Below are 9,046 nucleotides of genomic sequence, written 5' to 3'. Positions count from 1 at the left end.
CTCCTACATGGCCTAGAACACGTTTTTTGAAGGGCAGCTTAGATATGGGTCAGATTTCAAAATGTTGGGTATCTTTTGGCCCAACAATTATATTTGAGGGCAATTACCCTTAGGAAGTTATTGGACATGTGTCCAAAGATGTATTTTCAAGGACATTAATGGATGGGCCATATATAAATCAAATACTGTATTTTAAAACAATAATAATATCCACTAATTCAGGATTAATGAAGTTAGCCGACATATCTCTATAGAAGAAAAATAGCTGACACTTACGGAGCACTTAGTATTTGCCTGCCTTATACTTAGTTAATTATAGGGGCTCGCTCATCTAGTATTTTCAAATAATCCTCTATATAGCTAGTGTTACTCTCTCACTTTAAAGATGAGAAAAGTGACTTCCGGCCAAGATGGAGGTGTAGACAGACACGCTACGTCTCCCTCCACAACTAAGAAGGAATACAACTGCCTTAAAACTAGAAACAACCAGAAGTTCCAGAAAATCAGACTACATGGAAGTCCAGCAAACAAAGATATAAAGAAGAAATACTCATCCAGACAGATGATCTGAATAGTTGTTTCTCCAAAGAACACATAGAGATGACCAATGGACACATGAGAAGATGCTCAATGTCATTAATCATCAGAGAAATGCACATTAAAACCACAACGAGAATCACCTCACACCTGTCAGAATGGCTATCTTCATAAATCAACAAACAACAAGTGTCGGTGAGGATGTGGAGAAAAGGGAACTCTTGTGCACTGTTCGTAGGATTGTTAACTGAAGCAGCCATTATGGAAAACATTTCAGAGGTTCCTCAAAAAATTAAAAATAGAATTACCACATTAAAAAAGAAAAGATGAGGAAAGTAAGGCACCAAGAGGTTGAGTAACTTGCCCAAGTTTATGCAGCTGCTAAGTGGAGAAGTGGGGGTGACACCCAGACAGTCTTTAACCCCTACATATGGAATACATCACAGCAACTGTAGGAAAGGGGGGGCAGTGATATATTCAGTACAGGAAAGTGGATTTTGGAAGAGTCTAGGATAATTACAGAAAGAATGGGATGGAGGAAGGAAGAGTAGAATGCTTAGAAGAATATTTGGAAGGGCATATACCAAATAAGTCAGGGGTTATTTTTCCACCACAGTGCCTAATCTAAGATTCTTGTTTAATAAGCTTGTATTTCTTTTACAACCAGAGAGACATTTTTAAAACTTAGCCGACTTTTATTCTTAATACATTTTGACAAATGTTGAGGCATTCCTCTTTGACTCATCGGTATTAGGTTTTCCCTGCTAACACTCCCTGTAAGCCAGTACCTTTATGCATTTCTATTATTTCATAGTTTGATGTTGGTTCCACATCCGCACTTTAGTGAAACCCTAGGTATAATTATCCTGAGAGTTGTCATAAAGGAGATACATAGAGATAAGAAGATGTAATGCTGAAACGATTGTAATGGACATGGCTACTTGGCTGACCCCAGAGTCATTGAAGGGCTCTCCGCTCTGTGGGCTAGAGAATCTGGAAACCCAATTTTGCAGCCATCCTTGGACCCTGAGCTGGCCTTGTCACACATGAAACCAAAGGGGACGGCTGCTGCAGGAGCTTCTTGAAAATACTTTGTTTTCCTGACAGAAAGATCAAACCCCTGTCCCCTGTCCCCCCAGCTCTTCAGCCAGTTGTGAGGGCATGACTCCTGCTGTTGTAGCAGCCGTTTTGTAAACTTGGGGCTACATGTGAGGGAAAGATCAGAAGACAGTCTGACCTGAACATGGGGTGCTGCTGAGCCAAAGCCAGCTGAACTCACCTTCAGACTTTCTGTTTTGTTGAAAAAAAAACTCTTGTATTAGTTGCAGCCAAGAATATTTCCAATGGATACAGTGCTCACAATGCTCAGGTATTATTCTTTGTTGCATATAAAAATGTTTTATCACTTACCTTACATAGAAATGCTGTTCAAATCATTTTCATGGAAGGAGTCCTTAAAGACTACAATTAGAACTGAACTGGATCGAGAGTTCATCTGGTTAAATGATTATGACAAGGTTATACAACTAGGGTTTCTTTTCTTCTATAAACATTTTTAGAACTTTGTATTGTGATGCCTTCGGGTGGCTATTCCTGTTGACTAGTATCAAGTCATAAGTTATGAAGTACAAGACAATAGACTATGAACATCCTACAGCATCTCAACAGATAAACTGCTGGCAAGAAATATGTGTGTTCCTTACCCTGAGCATGAGACTGCTGGCTGATGCATTTGCAGGAGATACGACTGGAAGAATGCTTGCCTGGCCGTGCTGGTAGCTGTTCTTCATCATAAGCACTTAAAGAGTCATTTTGCTGGATGATTTTGGTCACTGATAGAGGCCGAGATATGCAAGCCCATGGCAGCCGGCACAGCAATGAGCTCATTATTTTTGTCTAAAAGGCCAGCTCAGACTGTGATGGAACATCTTTTTGGGGTTTCTGTATCACTCACAGCTAATGGGTCTGGACTTGCCACTTATATTTCCAAAGTGGATTCCAGTGGTATAATATCATTTTTAAATGAAGCTTAAAAAGGAAGGAGGTGGAGGCTGAGGGTATAATATAGAACCCCATCCACAAGATGTTTGTTCTAATAACTACATTTGGATCTTGAAGCAGTGGGATCTTTTTCTCACGGCTAGACCATAAAATGACCCAAAAAATCAGAGGACAGAGTTATATCCTAAACCCCTGTGAGTCAGCTCTCAGCTCAAAAGTCACCTCCAGTGGCACGTTCCCCGATCCCTCTATCTGGGGCAGCTTGGCAACCACTCTAAGATATCCCTCCATTTTAGCTTCTTCCAGGCTTTCACCATCTGACCATTATTTTATTAATTTTGTTCTTGTTTGATGTCTCTCTCCCCGCACTAGCTTGTTAGGTAAGAGGCAGCAGGGTCCCCTCATTCTGGTCTGCTGTGGCCCCCGCAGCGAAGATGCCAGGCCCCAGTGGGAGTTCAGTACATGTTTGCGAATGAATGAGAGGATGACTCTGATGCTCTCTCTGACAACTTGAGCTTCTTAGTCAAGTAATTGTCTTTTAAAAGTGAGGTGGAAGATGGATTCTCTCTTTTTTTTAATTTTGGTGCTGGTATTGATCTGTGCATTAGCCAAGTGCTTGGATACCACAGTCCAAAGAGTTATAATATAAACATGTATAAGAAATAGTGGAGCAATTAGAACTAACACATGCCTTATTCCCATTAAAATTGCTATTTGTGTGTGTGTGTGTACGTGTGTGTGTGTATGTACACATCTAAGTCAGGGTTGTATATCACTGTTACCTATATGGCCAACAGTCTGGGTTATTGAGGAAAAGATATATTTTTAAACTGTGCCAGAATTATACAGATATCCTTACATTTCACATATTTTCACACCCTTCAACAAATTCTGTGCTTTACACATACATATGCATTGGTCCGAGACCCCAGTAGAAAAGGCACTGAAACCAGGCCAGCATTAGTCTTGCTTAGGCAACCTGCAGGCAGCCTGATGGGAAGGAAACCTAGGCATCTGCAAGCGCTGCACAACAAGAGCAAGAGGTGAATGCTTTGACCCTTCAGAGAAGAACCCATAGAGAGGGAGCTCTGAAGCACCCCACCCACCCTCAGGATGGAAAGTCGTGTGGGATGTGGTGTGTAGCAAGAACACTATTCAGCTCCAAAGATCAGCTAAGCTGCCAGCACACTGCATTTTCAGAGTAAGATAAAACATTAATTACAGATGTCAGATTAGAGTTTGCTTTTTCTGCAAATTTCGTGGGGTCTCTAAGCAACTTGATCTTTGAATCCCCAAGGTACTAAACATCCACAGAGAAGAGATTGTTATTTTAATCTTGCAAGAATCCCCACCTTGAGCACTGCCAAGTAAAAATCTAGCTTAATGACACCGACTGCAAGGAATATGTCTTGCTTCTTTTAAAGAGTACTAACATTTAAAGCACAATGTAAGCTAATAATTGTAGCTGTAAAATTTTCCAGAATTCTATGAGTACAAGAGGTGCCTTGCTTAAGCTCAAAGAAGCAACCGTGTAATCACTAAAATTGGATTTTGATTTTAGAAAGCCTTTCTGCACACTCACTTTAAAAATATTTTTCACTTTAGAAGTGCTTGTCATTTTAACAGAGAATCACTTCCCAGAAACGGAATTTGGCTGCTGGAGGCAAAAATCTGAGTAATCATATTTGATATTCGTAAGTGTGAAATCACCTCCTCTCTTTTTGCCTCAGTTTATTAATACTAATAGCAGAGAATTCTTGGGAACAGACTACAGATTAAATTGCCAATGTCCAAGGTTTGGAATAAGTTACCAAACATCAGGCAATATCTGTTTATTAGAGAGAAGATGTTGTTGTGGGTATAGCCTCTCAGGCCACAGAAACACAGTTGTACAAGGAATGAAACACTCCACTTTTCTGACCCTCATCTCAATGTCAAGCCCCATTTTGTTGAGTGGCATAAAACATAAAATCAGTCACTTGTGGGTGAACTCAATCTTTCCAGGTTTAAACTCAGGAAGCTGAGAGTTCCTTTCTCTTCCTCCTTCTTCCTGGAGTGGCAAATGGAACCATGGCATCAGGGAGATGCGCCCCTTGCAGACAATGTCCAACCCGCCCTGAAGCCCTCTAAAAACAATGCAAAGCTCAGCTGCCCTGCCCTGCCTTGGGTGATGTGGTTCTGTCTTGCCTGGCCGCCGGCACTCCATGCAGCCCTCCTCACCTTATTCCTCCAGGCCAGGCCACTCTCTCCCATGAACCCAGGTGAGAGCGATGCACAGTCCCCTCCCCTCTACTGTCACGTCTGAGCATTCTGTCATTTCCCCCTTGGCGACAAACATTAGCCCCTTTGCCGAGAGCCCCTGATCAGCATCTCGCTGTTTTATTTTCCTTTCTGATTCTCTTTCCTTCCATTTCAAAAAGTGTGTTAATTTTTAAAAACTCAACCTTCAGAAAAGTTATGACTGATATAATGAATATTATATATCTTGTATTTAGATTTCCCAGTACTTTTTGTCTTGTTTGTTTCATTTCTTTGTTTATACACACACGAGCATGCATGCACACACTTTTTCCCCTGAATTATTGGGGAGTTAGGTGTCTACATCATGCCTCTTAACCCTGAAACACTTCCCTCTGTACCTCCCAAGAACAATACATTCTTCTACCTTATCACACTGAGGATTTCATATTGACAGGGCCTTTACATATGTGCATCTATAGCTAAAAGTTTCCAATCATCCCAGCAGTGTCCTTTGTAGATTGTTTTCCCTTTCTAAGCCACGATCCCATTTGGGACCTAAATACATTTAGTCATCATGCATCTTTATTCTCCTTTAACTGGCAATGCCAGTTCAGAGCATTGTTATCTTGTGAGAGGCCATGAAGGAAGCAGAGGTATAAGTGGGAGGGAAAAACTCACTTTGTTCTTTAGACCTAGCCCTTAGTTTTCAAAGCTCAAAAGCCAAGACATTGATTCTTTTGTTACTATTCCCATTTATTCTCTTAGCTGCCTATTCTGTGGAGAGTGAGTGCCAGCAAAGGAAGGCTGGAGGGAGGAAACACCATGCCAGCTTATATTACACTTCAGATTATTATCCTACCCCGATGTTACTACAGAGAAATGGATTTGTGTCTCCCATTAAAGTGGATTTTCCTCTTTGGGATGTCTTTGAGAGCTCCCCCGTGTCATTGTGCTCTGCCTTAGAGAACTCAGTCTCTGGAGGACGATGTTCTTCCCTGTCATTTCCCTCCCTCCCTCCCTCCCTCCCTCCTGATTCTTGCCCTTTATTGTATTATTGAAACAGAGGCCAAAGAGCAGAGACTTTTAGTTGCCTTCTTGGAGGGACATTTTAGGCACTGACTAAACTTGGGAAGACAATCATGTGGATCAGGTATGAAATCGGTGACGTTACAAATGGAAATGTGCAGGATCCTCCTAAGGAAGTGAATTGCTCTCACACAGGCTTCATGCAGCTGAAGCACAATAGCAGCCTCAAGGGGAGCAAGTTAAGAGTGTTCTCTCTGGTAGTCTCTGAAACTATCTTTTGGAGGATGTGCTCACTTTACTAAGGAGAGCTTATAACTTGTGAACTTTAAATCAGTTGCAGGTTTTCCACATGACAACCTCGCTACTTTTGAGAGGCTTATATGTATTATAAAGCTGACAACTTCATGACAATGAACTAAGGGGCTTTGTGCTGTTCTAGGCAGTATTAGTTGACATCAGGGAGATGTGTAAATACTTCACTGATGGAAACAGAGAGTAATCTTGTTCAAATGATAGCATAAACAATTGAGCTCAGATTCTGGGATTACTCAACCAACCCTCAGAACACGCTTTGCTGCTTCCAAGATGTGCAGGAAAAACAAAACAACAAAACTTTTTTTTGAAAGACAAGTCACAGACTGGAAAAAAAATACTCACTGTACACCTATATGATAAAGGAGTTGTATCTGAATATACAAAGAACTCTTATAGTTCTGTAATAAGAAGACAAACAACCCAATTAAAAATGGGCAAAAGACGCAAACAGTCCCTTAGTAGAAGAAGAAAAGATGCTCAGTAACCTTAGTTACTAGGAAATGTAAACTAGAATGAGATACCACTTCACACCACTAGAATGGACAAAGATTAAAAGATTGCTGATACTAAGTATTAGCAACACAAATGCCTGTCAACATGTGAATATATTAGTACGTCCGTTCTATGGGATACTACCCAGAAAACTAGTACAAAGGAATGAGGCAGCAGCATGCATAAATCTCAGAATAGTTATACTGGGTGAGAAAAGCCAGGTAATGATTTATTTCATATGAAATTCTAGACAATGTAATCTGTAGAGGCAGAAAGCACACCAGTGGGAGACTGAAAATGGGAGTGGGGAGGAGGGGAAATGGGGGGATGGATTACACAGGGACATGAAGAAACTTTTGGAGATGATTTATGTGTTCCGTATCCTGATTGTGGTGATTGTTTTGAAACCGGGAAAGTTCGCGTTCGTGCTGCCTGTCACTACCAGAGCCAATAAGTAGAGACAAGGTTTGAATCTTTAGGGACGCTTTTATTCTGATGCCGGTGATCCGAGAAGATGGTGGACTATGTACCCTAAAATCCATCTTAACATCTCATCTCAAGCCAACCTTTTTTATAAGGAGAAGAAAAGGGTAGGTAAGGGGTTTGGAATTCAGGGGAAAAGGTTAACCAGATCAAACTTGCAGCCCAGCGATTTTCCTAGCATCCCTTCATTTGCTGACCAGCAGTTCTTTATGTGCGTCCTGGTTGGTGGATGTTTTCTCCCTGGGGCACAATCAGATGCCATCTTGATTGTTTGCAGTCCTCCTGGGGCGCAAAGATGGACTAGCTTGCAGGCCTCCGGCAGTCAGGGTAGGTCCAGTCATGCATTCCAGTTCCTGGAACAGCAGCTTTTTATCTGAATTAACCACTAAACCTATTAACTATTACTAAAGGTAAAATTTTTAACTCTTGAGTTCCCCCTTCATTTTCACAGATGTACTTATATGGCAAAACTCATCAAATTGTGTACATTAATATGTGTTATTTATTGTAGGTCAGTTATATCTCAATAAAGCTGTTTTATAAAAAAAGAAAACATAGTTTAGGAGGAAATATTTGCAATATTTAAAACCAAAAAAGGGCTAATATCCAGAATATTGAAAATAAAAGTTTCCACAAATTAATAGGGAAAAGGGACAACCCAAATAGGAAAGTATCTTGAGTTAAGAATTTTGTGTGTGCAATTTTTTGTCCATTTTTTCCCCCTTAATTATTTTTTATCCTCACCCAAGGAAAGGGAGGGGGAGAGAGGGAGAGAGAGGGAGAGAGGGAGAGAAATATCAATGCAAGAGAGAGACATTGATTTGTGGCTCTCCTACATGCCCTGACTGCATACCGAACTTGCAACCTAGGCTTATGCCCTGACTGGGAATTGAACCTGTGACCTTTCAGTTTACGGGGTGATGCTCCAACCAACTGAGCCACACCAGTCAGGTCAGGGCTTTTGCTTTTGTTTTGTTTCTGCTTATTACTGTTGTTTTAATTAATGTCTTGAAACGAAGGACATTGTATTAGGCTCCCACAGCATTTGTTAGTGAAATTTCCTCTCTCGAAACACGATCAAAAGGCGATTCATCCTTGTCCTAATAATTAGAAGATAGCTATGAGTGTAACTTAAATTTTGTAAATTATAAAAATAAAAATGAAAGTAATTTCATTAAATTATTTTTTCATTTTCTTAGATAAATCCCCCCATTAAATATGAATTTTTTTCCACATTTTAAGTTGATTTACTTCATATGACCTTTATCGGGGATCAGTTTCCTTGGATAATGAAGGCCTACACTTAAAAAAAAAGGCATCATGTTTTGTGTATGGCACTCAGGAACTATTGCCATCTAGTGGTACTGCCATACAGCTAAGAGGGCTAAACTGTCATCTTATTATCTATAGGTATCAGTTCAGCTGGTAAGACTGTGCGTGGAACTATTCACTGGGCCACGGTCTTCATTTTTCCAGGGTTGATATTCTAAATTATTTACAGACTAGAAGGCATGGGCACTGACCAATCAGAATGAATGTCTTCTATAAACAAATGGTAAGGCCATGTGGGCTATTTCAGGCAAATAGACAATACTACTCTGTTTTGGACATTTCATTTCACTCTGGGTCAGCATCATACTGCATTCCTGACCCCAGCTGCCTTTACCAATGATTATGCTGATATCGCACTAACCAAAGGAAAACGGTGAATTCCCCATTAAACCATCTGAGAGTCTGAAGTTTAGTACTCAAGCATTTAAAAAGACTCCTGAAAACTTTCCCCTACAGCCCCTCCCACCCATTCAAATAGTCCCTTGTTTTGTTTTGTTTTGTTTTTTTGCCAGGATAACATTCCCAGAGGGAAGAGTGAATAGCAAGGAAGAGGATGGGCCTTTTGTTCAGTCTGCATTTGGGGCGACTTCATCTGGGATACACTAGATTTAAACTCCAG

The sequence above is a fragment of the Furipterus horrens genome, unplaced genomic scaffold (assembly GCF_987537825.1).
Source record: "Furipterus horrens unplaced genomic scaffold, mFurHor1.1.pri manual_scaffold_10, whole genome shotgun sequence".
NCBI lineage: Eukaryota > Metazoa > Chordata > Mammalia > Chiroptera > Furipteridae > Furipterus > Furipterus horrens.
This window is presented reverse-complemented; position numbering follows the sequence as displayed.